The following is a 12263-nucleotide window of genomic DNA, read 5'->3' on the forward strand; positions in this document are numbered from 1 at the left end:
ATAAGAATCACCAATTAACTTACTTACTTACTTACTTATCCGAACCAGCGACCACCTGAGCTCTAGCCCTTCGGTCTTGTGCCATGACGTAGAAGTTAGACGTCTTTTGTAGTTGTTCCAGGTGACTATAAAGTGTGTTACTGATGCTTGGATTTGGTGGGAGGAATGTGCATCTCAGATCTTCAAGAGGTTGACATTCAAGCAAGTGGTGTGTTACTGTTTCATTGGGGTGTTGACATAGGGGGCAGGAGGGGGATGTGTCTTTTGTAATTTTGCTTAAATGGTTGTTGAGCGGTATGTGTTGTGTTCTTAGTTGAAAGATGATGCTTTGCTGGTGTCTTCTGAGCTTATTTAGGCAATCAGTCTTTACAGGAGTGGTCATATGGGAAAACATACATCTACCCGTGGTGCTCATTGCCCAACTGTTCATCCATTCTTCTCTCTTATTTGTTTTGATTATTTGTTTCGCTGTGTCTAAGGATACTGGAAATGATGGTTGTAAAAGTGTTGATCCGAGTCTGGCTAGTCTGTCTGCATTGTCATTTCCTGGTATATTTGAATGTCCCGGTATCCACTGGAGAGATAAGTCTACTCTGTGTGTTGTAAGGAATTCATCTAGTTGAGATCTTAAACTATTGAACGTTGAGGAGAGTTTATCTAAATCGAGAGCTTGGAGAACCGATTTGGAGTCTGTGAAGATGATAGTGTTTTGAAGTTTTGAAGGGTTTAGCTGGAAAACAGAAGAGAGGTGTCGCAGTGAGGCTTCTATTGCAACTGCCTCTGCCTCGTAGTTTGAGCAGGAGCTTCCGCAAGAATTGTGGATTTTATCACAGGTTTTATCTGGGTATTCTACTACAAACCCATACCCAGCATTTTTAGTTCCTTTGTGCGCAGATCCATCTGTGTAAACATGTATCCAGTTGTCTGGGTATTCTTGTATTGTCTTCATTGCTAATGTTTGTATATCTGATTTGTTTCTATTTCTTGTTGTTTCTTCTACGAGGTTAGTCTTTATTTTTGGAAGTTTTAGTTCGGCGTATGGAGGTTTTTGACTGATTAAAAAAGATTTTTCTCTGTTTTCTGGGAGTCTGTGTCTTTCATTCAAGTTGTTAGCAATGTGTAGCAGGGATTTTTGTTTTAATCTTGTTCTTGGTTTCCATTTCTCTGCCAGAATTCTGTTTGGATGGTTTTCCTCTTTTCGTTTGTATCTTTCAACCATTTCAAGCACTGCTGATTCTCTGCGAAGTCCAAGTGGTTCCACATTAGTATGTATTTCACATGCTGCTGTGGGTGTCGATCTCAGGGCACCGGAGATGAAGCGAAGGGCTTGGTTTTGTACTCTGTCCAAGGTTTTGTGTGTGTTTTTACTACCTACATTTTGGAGGGCTAAATTGTAGTCCATGACGGAACGCACATAGCCTAAATAGAGTTGTCGAAGCGAGTTTTTGTCTGCTCCCCAATTAGTACTGGCTAGTCGTTTTAGTAACTGGAGTCTCCTTGTGGCTTTGATTTTTACATTCTGAGTGTGTTTGTTCAGAGATAGTTGTCTGTCTAACTGTATGCCCAAATATGTGGGGTTTTCTTCTTTCGCGAGTCGATGGCCTTGGATGGAGAGTGTTATTTCTTTCTTGGAAACAGGATGGCTCTTAGTAAATATAGAGTAGACTGTTTTATTGCAATTTACTTTTAATTTCCATTTATCACAGAAGGTGTTTAAGCTTTCTAAATCTTCATTTATTCTATTGGAGGCTATTGGTAGATGCTTTGTAGTATACCACATAACTAAATCGTCAGCATATAGGGCCTTTTCTGTCTGTAATACTTCTGGTAGATCATTTATAAAAATAAGAAAAAGAGTACAGCTGAGGCAGGATCCTTGTGGGAGACCTTCCTCTAATACTTCTCTGTTTGACAGTCCGTTATTAATTTTTGTTTGGATTGTTCTGTTACTGAGAAATTGTTTAATCCAGAAGTAGAGATTTCCATCAATTCCGTAGTCCATCATTTTTGATAACAACCCTTTCCTCCATACTTTGTCATAGGCCTGTTGGAGATCAACAAAAACCGCGACTGTATGTTTTCCATCTTGAAAGCCATCAATTATTTTTTGACTTAATCTAAACAATTGATCTTCTGTTCTTTGCCCTATCCTAAAGCCTGCCTGATATTTATTTAGTAGGCCACATGTCTCCAGCCACCAGTATAATCGGTTATTTACCATTCTCTCAGCGATCTTTCCAACACATGAGGTGAGAGATATTGGTCGGTAACTTTTCGTTTCGTCGGGTGGTTTATCTTTCTTTAAGATTGGAATTATAATAGCATTTTTCCATCCCCTTGGTACTATTCCTGTCTCCCATGTTAGATTTATAAGTTTGAGAAGCATCTGTTTACCTCTCACGCTAAGATGCAGGAGCATTTCATTGTGTATCTTATCTGGTCCAGGGGATTTCCTTAACTTGAGTTTTTTCATAGCTCTGTGAAGTTCTGACATGGTAAAGCCCTCTTTGAACAGATATGAGATAGCTTTTGGGGCCTTTTCTTGATGTTTAAGGTCTTTAATCAATTTTTTGTCCTTTTCACTTCTTTTTGATGCCTTGTTTACTGAAGCAAAATGTTTGTTGAAGATCATGGCTTTTTTTTGGTCATCTACGATTGTTCCTTCTGTAGTTTTCATGGGCTTTGGGTTGGTTTTCGGGGTTTCATTGTTAAGATTATTAAGTAAGGCCCATGCTTTTTTCCCATTTTGATTGAGGTCAATATTAGCGCATGTGTCTGCCCATTTCTTTCTTTTAGCGTTGTTAATAGTTCTTTTGACAATTGCCGATGCTTTATTGTACTCAATCTTGTTTTTAATGGTTTTGTTTTCCTCTAAGTTTTTCCTTGTTTCCTTTCTTGCATTTACTGCTTTTTCAATTTCTTTGCTCCAGAAGGGTTTGTAATTCTGTCGACTACCTCTTGGAATTCCTGCTTTTGCAGCTGCAAGAATGGCTTTGGTGAGGGCTTCGTTTAAATGTTCTACACTTGATGTATCTGTAATTTTTGGAAGCTGGTCATCTAATGTTGCTGTGAAAACATCCCAGTTTGCTTTCTTGAAATTCCATTTGGATTTCTGCTCAAATGTTTTCTTCTGTGTTTGAACTGTTATTTGTGTTAAAATTGGTTTATGGTCACTGCCTATTTCATCCAGGACTTTAATGTGACAAGAATTCAGAAGGTCAGAGGAGATGATGGTTAGATCGGGATGACTCAGGGACATATGAGCTCTGTGAAGAAGGGTCGGGACTGAGTCTGCATTTTGTAAAATGGTGAGGTTGGTTGTGTTGCAAAGCTTTTCTAGTTCTTTTCCTGTGTTGTTTAAATTTTTGTATCCCCATAGTGGAGAGTGGCCATTGAAGTCACCAGCAATTATTGTGTTGTTGTATTGGGAACTGTTTAGATCTGTTAGGTTTATAGTACACCGTGGAGGGTTGTAAATGTTGTAAATGGTAAATTTCTTATTTAGGTGCCATAAGGTGACTTTCTGTACATCGGTTGAGTTCTGTGATGGTTTAGAAGTAACATCTCCCATGATGTCATTTCTTATATAAGTAATAACACCACGGCAGTCGTCACATTTGCAGGTATAGTATGTATAACCAGCAATATATGGATCGCTATTTTTATACAAGGTTTCCTGAAGTAAAGCGATGTGAACTTCCTTTTCAGGCTAGTAAAGAGAAGAAGAAACGACATCACTATCGGATCGAACACCCATGCGAACATCATAGGTATATGATTCAAGGGTGATGCTCCCATCCAACCACCCGCAACGCATTTATTTGATTCAAGAAGAAAATAAAGTGTCGGTTGGGCAGATAGGTCATTTTCTTCAGAAAAAAAAAACAAACAAAATAATTTTTACTTAAAAGTCTGTATTATTACTCTTGACCATAAATTAATTCAATTTCAGCATTAAAATCATCCAACAAATACAGAATACAAATTAGAGGTGATGGATCAGAAAATAAGGTACACTCCGGGAAATCAAATTTAATAAGAATCACCAATTAACAATGAAAGCAACTATAACCATTGACAACACTTCTCAATATCTCAGAAGCAGAATAGGTAACAACAGCAACGTGAATGAAGAAATAAGATAACAAGATAAGCAAAGCCAACAATGACTGGATCTAAAAACATTAACACAAAAATTGAAGTAAACATTTACATTCCATTGGTCACACCCATTCTAAAATACTGTGTAAAATATCAAAATATGCCATACAATGGGAAAAAAATATAAATTCATCCTTCAAAGATAGCTTTAGAAAATTTCTTAGCTTCACCTACAAATAGGGTAGATTTTCTTAAGCTGTAGCGAAATAGAAATGAACGGGAAACACCTGTCAACTTTGGGGGGGAAAAAATAAAGATCTTAATCATAAGGACATATTAAACGGTACCTAATGCAAGAGATGATGTGGTGACAAATGTAATTATGTAGTGTGGAGTTCTACACAGGAGGACGAAGAACTGTTTGACAGAAAACTACAACATGTATTTCTTCAAAACCATAGAAATTTCAGTTTTCCTTTTTTCCTTTTTAATAATTAATAATTTGCCATTAAGATAAAATCTCAGAGAAAATTTTCACGGAGAGCACAAAAATCATCAAAAGAAATCGGTCATGAGGAAATCCTTTGTAAAAATAAACTTGTTTACCATTCTTGCATCATCACTAATTTGGTTTGATTATTAACCTTCCATGAACTTCTAAGTCCTTCCCCAATTATCAAAAACACAAAATGTGATATCTGATGACTGAAAAATTATTTTTGAGTAATTTTAAGGATCTGAGGAAGAATCCAGCCCCTAAATTTATAACCCTGTATGACGCCTTGAATACAGAAAAGAAATTATGCTAAGATGTAAAAGTGATGAAGTATTCTCAACTGTCATAACTTGTAACAATACATTAGCAATTGTCAGTTGACAGCTTCAAAAAGAAAAGCCGCCTCTACTCGATATCTGATTTTTACCTGCTTAGTATATTGTAAAAAGACATCAAAAACAATTGTTTAACAGGTTTTCTCAGCTCATTATTCCATTACATCATTTTCACTGAGATTTTGGATTGTGGTTGTAGATTTAGTTCTTTGGGGTTATTTTTTCTTTGGGAGGAGGGGGGGGGGGGTTGAAGTGTAAAATAATCATAACTAACTTTTGAACTGTTTTCCTAATCATTATGGTTATTCTAGGCCGACTCTGGACTGGATAAATTTTTAATGCAGTTACTCAAAGTCAAGATTCGAGTTGGGTTCTTGCGGGATGAGTCATTTTCATGGAGAAAAAGAGCAGAATTCCTGACCCAGCACGAGTAGTGTGTTAATATTATGTCACAAAAAAATATGAAACGCATTTTATGAAAAAATATACGGTAATTCTACTATTCTATTATGCAACGCAGGGTCCTGGAGTTTAATAGATCGTTTATAAGCCAGTTTTGATTCAGCTGTTTTTCCAATGAGCAAAAAAATTTGCAAGGTCGAGTGCAATCTAAGCCAAGATGTGAAATTAAAACGAAATTTATCTGATGATTTCAAAGATGATAGTCAAAGAGTGTGATCCAGAATTTTGAAACGGACTATAATTTGCACTGTATTATAAATTATTATATTTCAAGACACACTCCAAACTGTATTTTTTTAATTTGGGTCCAGGATGGAACCAATGGGAGGAGTAACTGATTTGAAATGCAGTCAAAATCACCCCTGATTAAGAGAAGTGTTTGTGTGTATGTGAATGACAGAGAGAGAGAGAGAGAGAGAGAGAGAGAGAGAGAGAGAGAGAGAGAGAGAGAGAGAGAGAGAGAGTTAATATTGTTACAAATGGACAAGAAAAATGTTTTGTGTTGTGGGATATAGTAGTAATGATAATAAAAGTGCTGTACTCAATCTATTAATGCAACTGTAGGTAACTAAAAAAATAGATGATAAAACAAAACAAAATAAAGCGAAAATTGAAGGAAAAAACAAACTAGAAATATTTTTGTGCTGGACTACCAATAAACTTCAGCCTCCTAACTATTTTGGAACGATAATGTTATTACAGGGAGGGGGGGGGAAAAATCAGCTTCCCCAGCAAAGAAATTAGATATCGTGGTTCCCTAGAAAAAACTGATGTGATCTCTAACTCTAATCAGAATCAGCTATTTTGCCCAAGAAAACCAAAACATGTGGTCTCCATCAGTCTACAATATTATGTGATCTCTCTAGCCTCTACATTAACGTCAAATTAGAAACATTATCCTTGAGACTCAACTCTGGATAACTCACTTACTGATACTGCAACTCAACATTTAATTTTAATAACTCCATTAATGTTATTGTGACTCGCTGTGATTATCCCCAGACACCTGTCTGGGGATAATGAAATTTCGTTATCCCCAGACACATATTTGAAACTCCGCTCTTTTAAACAATTATCCACATTCCAGAATATGGAATATTTCCAAATGCACATAGAAATAAGGAAATTTAATAAAATATCTATAAAAACATAAAATCAACCAACATTAGATCAGTTGTTACTACATATATGTACACAATATGCGTCGAAGTGGGTGTCATGGCCGAATGGTTTAGTCGTCTGCCCTGGAAGTTTTACCAGAATCAACGTTGTGGGTTCGGGTTCGAATCCTGGTTCCGCCACTTTTTTTTTTTTTTTTAAATTCCGTCTTCTTTTTATAGAACGTTGCAAGGGATAAATGTCCCATCCATCCTCCCCCCACCTCTTTTTTTTCTTTTGTGCGAGTCTATTCTTTTCTCCTTTTTGTTTGGCCTTTTGTTCCGTTTCTGAGCATGAATTTCTTTAAATTGTTTTTATTTTTTTTTTAATTATTGTTTGTTTTTTTCTCCTCTATCTGACAATTTGGTCGGTCTCTGAATATTTCTGTTTGTTTGCTTTTTAATTATTTATTCTTTTTAGACACTTTTGAGATCGGAGTGGGGACAAATATGACAATTTGCTAGAAACGAGAAAGGAACCAAGAGAGAGAGAGAAAGAGAGAGAGTTTGTTTTTTTTAAAAAAGAGGTGAGGGGAGGATGGATGGGACATTTATCCCTTGCAACGTTCTGTAAAAAAAGACGGAATTTTTAAAAAATAAAAAAGTGTCGGAACCAGGATTTGAACCCGCAACATCGATTCTGGTGAGATTCCAAAGCAGACAACTAAACCATACCGCCATGACATCCACTTCGAAGTCGACGTATATTGTGTATATGTAGAAACAACTGATTTAATGTTGGTTAAGTTTATGTTTTTATAGATTTTTTATTAACTTTCCTTATTTCTATGTGCATTTGGAAACATTCCATATTCTGGAATGTGGATAATTGTTTAAAAGAGCGGAGTTTCAAATAGGAAGTGTCAATTGCCAAGGAGTGAGTCCTTGGTAGTTGACGGTTCATCAACTGCCAAGGAGTCAAATTGGAACTCTTCAGCTGCTTGTGGTGATTTCAGTCGAGCCTCCATTTGCGCGCATACGAATTACGTCACTTTCTACTTTCTTCCATTCACTCATTCCTTGTCAATCGTTGTGGAAAGGATCGAGTCAACATTTGTTGGCATTTGTTTTTAATTTTTATGTCTTTTCACGAATTCCAAGACAAGTTAAAATAATATTTTTTTAAAAATTACTGTTGATTTCGAATTCAGCAAAAAAAAACAACAACAGAATGACGAAGTAGTAAATCCCTGCCAAGTCCTAGATTAAAAAAGAAAAGTAAGAATTCCTTTATTTTAAAGGAAATATACTGCGCATCGTCTTAATAAAGAACAATTAACGTAAAACATTTGTGCAACAAGATCAATCCGTGGCAGTTAATAGTTGAATCAACTGGCAAAGGTCCGTGACAAAAAGAGGAAATATGAGAGAGAGAGAGAGAGAGAGAGAGAGAGAGAGAGAGAGAGAGAGAGAGAGAGAAAGAGAAAATGACAGGGAGAGAGAAAGAAGAGTAAAAGAGTATTAATTAATATTAATAACATCACTCTGTGGCAATACATCATTTCATGACACTAAAGGTACTCCGTGGCAGTTAAAAGTAATAGTACATATGCGTAGTTGATGAAAGGACACGGTCCTTGGCGATTGACGATTTGACAACTGTCAAGGTCCTTGGCAATTGATGCTACCTTTCAAATATGTGTCTGGGGGTAACGAATTTTCATTATCCCCAGACAGGTGTCTGGGGATAATGACAGCCATTGTGACTCGACTCAACAGTAACAGCAGCCTTTCCTAGAAATCCTATCCAAAATTAAGGAATCATGTTAAATGTTTTTTTAATTTAAAGGTCTAGGTAGCTACTTATCAACGTTTTAAAAAATATAGAATTTTACTTTTTTTTTAAATATCAGACTTACTCTAATAGTCTGAAAGTCAAGCAATACTTCAGCAGGACATGATGATGAGACGATGAAGCTATGTGGAGATTTTGCTCCAACTCCAACTCCAACTTTGCTTAAATTATTTACATATGCATTAATATATCAAAATATAAGATTCAAATAAAATCCTTGCAATTCGTCTTAAATTAAAATTGGAAGGACTTAATCGTCCCACAAGACTACATTTCCTAACCCAGAGAGAAGAAACCGATTCAATTTCATTTCCCATCTCTTTTTTTTTTGTCTAGTCTTGAGTCTGATCTCTAACTCTATATCAAATGGTAAACTCTTCCGATGGTAAATACAAAATCAAAGTTGAGGTTAAGCGATTAAGCAACTAAAAAATAAGAAATGTTAACCATTGAAAGTTCATTCCTATAACTATGACCATGACCATTTCAAAACCGGTCTCAACAGCAGACGTCAATCAGATAGGCTTTTGAGAGAAGAAAAAAAAGGCGAAAAATGACGGTGACGTTCCTGATCCTGAAGAGACATGATTTTGCATCCTCATCGTCATACTGTCGGGTCATTGAGCAATAGAATAATGGCGCACATTATTGCTCCAATAGCAAGTTAAAGTCCCATCCAAATAAATCACACAAGCTGAATGAAAATAGAAACAACATATTTTACTCACAGCTTCCCAGTTCATGCGCGTATTTCTGCGTAATCCGCCATGTTGAATTTCGAATTTGTGACGTCACTTAGTTTATTTTCATTTTCAATCGACAGATGAGAGGCCACTGTTGACACTTTGCAAACAACCACCTGCATTTTTTTGCTTCTAAATATAACGCTCTGCATATATTCTACATGATAGAACAAATCAACAATGATTCTGAATGAATTTATTTTGTTTTTTATCGATTTTTTGTCAATCTAAAGATTTTCATCGTGAATAAAACAAACGTAAATAAAACAAGGTGGTTGCCGCCAAACTTAATTGACTAATGTCGATGAACCAAAATGGAAAGGATACTTTAACTTTTTAAAATATTCGAAATCATTGCTTCTGGAGTATGATTAAAACAATTCTGTCGAAATACATATCTCTAATAAATGCCACACACAAAAAAAGAAAGAATAAATTGACTCCTCTGTAGTTTTGGCGGGTATTACAAAGGGGCGTAAACGAAATAAAGGCACAATGCCTCTTCATCCAAAAATTATCTTCCCTTATTTGTTGTGACTGATAAGCTGATCTCTTTTTCTTTCTTTTTAATTTTTTTTTTTTTTTTTTTTTTTTTTTTTTTTGGTTTGTTTGTTCTTGTTTTTGTTTTATTTGTTGTTGCATTTTTCCATTCGATATTGTTTGGGTTCCTGGTTATGTCAGTTTGGCTGAAAGTCATAGCCCTACTATAATACTCTAGTCGGCCATGCTGAAAGTGCATTGTGATCGAATGGCGATACATCCAGGAGCTATTATTACTGTCTGGTGGATACGTCAGAAAACAGGATAATCTCAGAGTCCATGCGTCTTGTATTGTTTGATGATTTTCTCAACTGTTTGTTTGGGTTTTTTTGTTTTTTTTGGTTTTGTTTTTTTGTTTTGTTTTTTTAACGAGCTGTTCGCTATGACAATATCAATTAGTACTAAAACGCTGTATGTTGTTATATTGTCTAAACTCCCTCCCGGCTGAGAAAAAAAGTATTTACTTAAACACTGAGAAAACTACTGGTGTCAATTTTGAAGAAAAACCGCCCATCTAATTGCACCGTATTTACGATTCTTTCAAATTACCGCCCAGTGTCTCTCACTTGTATCTCAATACACATGATGATGAAATACATATATAGGTATGATATCCTATATGAACTCCAACATGGCTTTAGGTCCAGGCGCTTATATGAAACACAATTAATCAGCTTTATTGATGATGTTTCAAAGTCTCTCAAGAAGCACCAACAAACCGATGAACTTATAATGGGCCTCTCCAAGGCCTTTGACAAAGTTAACCATAACATTATGCCAAAACTTCGACAATATGGGATAAATGGAAAAATTAACAGATGTATTGACAACTTCCTGAAAGGCCGTACCCAACCAGTGATTGTTGATGGTGAATCATCTAAGTCTGTCCCAGTTGAATCTGGTGTTCCTCAAGGCTCAGTCCTTGGTCCCGCTCTCTTTCTTTTTATATTAACGGCCTGGCAGATGTTCTTGAATCTAAAGTTCGCATTTTTGTAGACGACAGTATTGCCTACTTGATAATAAAATCACAAGAAGATGGAGCACATCTGCAACTCGACCTTGAGAAACTGGCTGCTTGGGAACAGAGGTACCGCATGGAGTTTCGTACAGAGAAATGCAATGTCATTTCCATCTCCAGAGAGAAATCTCCAATCACATGCAATTACAAGCTACACAACCACACTTTAGAGCACATAACATCAGCCAAATATTTAGGAAAAACAATAGAATCAGACTTAAAATGGGACGAGCACATCAACACCATCACAAAAAAAGCAAATAGGACCTTGGGTTTCCGAAGAAATTAAAAGATTAAATCAACAAGTCTAGTTCGACCACAAATTGAATACACATGCAGTGTTGGGACCCCACACACAAAACACCTTGTTAATAAACTGCAGGCAATACACAGACGAGCCGCTCGTCTTGTAACGGGAAACTATGAGAAAACATCAAGTGTGAGCAGCATGATTGATCAACTTGAATAGAAGTAAATCCAAACTAGGAGGAAAATAGGACGCCTGATCAAGATGTATAAGATAAAAAAAAAATAACCTGGTGGCGATTTCAAATCCTGATCCCCAAACACGGACGCGAACATCCAGGACTTCCCACATGACAGTTTCGTCACCCTTGCATCCACCTAAGATCTCAGAAAATTCTCATTTTACCCCAGAACCAGCACAGATTGGAACAATTAATTTACAACGGGAAGTTACATCTGCACCCACTTTAGATTTACTTACGGAGCTTCTAGAGCACTGCTGAATTTTCACCTGCAATCAATGTTATTGTTCATGTCAAAATATTTATGAGTGAAGATGGACATTAAAGGAAGATTCAGATTCAAGACAATTTTCAGTCAGACATCAGTTAACCCTCTCCTTACCACATGCTGCAAAATCGTCACATTTGTTACGACACAATAGGCTATACATTATTTTTAAATTCAGATTTATTTTGTACATCAGAAACTTTGAAGAATGGTCATAGTTTCAATAATAAGAACATAAACTTGTTTTGTAGAGAGCTTGTTTGAGTTTTAAAAATCAATTTTTCTGCTGGGTAAGCCTGCCATTTTGGGAAAATACTGAAAATGATCGGTAAGGAGAGAGTTAAATTCTTCGTTTGCACGTTCAGTTTTCATGAGTTGTCACCTCGCCTACAGTTTCTGGATATCCATCCTGCCGTGGATGAATTAACTGCACGTCTGAATGGGCCATAACGATCACGAACGATTAATGACTACGAAAGGAATGAAGTTGACGTCACGCAGCTCTTTGTTATTGTTTTAAAATCGTAAGTGATTTATTTCCAATAGATGTTGTGTGCTTGGCTATGAAAATCACAACATCACCATCCGGAAATATTATAACGGACCAACACACAAAACTGTATGTAACCTTAAACGTTTATAGTCTGGTAAATATAGATAGAATATAGAATACAGGTGACGTCAGAATTACTCATAAAAATGGATTATCGGATTGAACGGAGTTAGTGAGAACTAATCAACCAATCAGCTGTATGAGAACGATGACAAAGACCTGAGCGACCTCAACTTCGTTCCTTCTGTATAAATATATATGACATTCAACTCACCTCATGCCAAGCATAATTCAAATTCATTTCAAA

At 36.2% G+C, this 12263-nt stretch overlaps 1 protein-coding gene across 46 annotated transcripts in view; it reads right to left on the bottom strand.

The window, feature by feature from the left end:
* The window catches only part of LOC144958123 (CLIP-associating protein 1-B-like), a 272256-nt gene extending 263082 nt beyond the window's left edge, over positions 1-9174 (bottom strand). For all 46 annotated transcript variants that reach the window (XM_078889853.1, XM_078889851.1, XM_078889844.1 and 43 more), the window contains exon 1: positions 9075-9174. The gene's annotated coding sequence lies outside the window, so the exon portion shown is untranslated. The remainder of the gene's footprint in view (positions 1-9074) is intronic.
* Between the last annotated feature and the right edge of the window lie 3089 nt (positions 9175-12263).

Source organism: Berghia stephanieae, chromosome 12 (assembly GCF_034508935.2).
Source record: "Berghia stephanieae isolate SIO BIC M18660-M18661 chromosome 12, UCSD_Bste_1.3, whole genome shotgun sequence".
Taxonomy (NCBI): domain Eukaryota; kingdom Metazoa; phylum Mollusca; class Gastropoda; order Nudibranchia; family Aeolidiidae; genus Berghia; species Berghia stephanieae.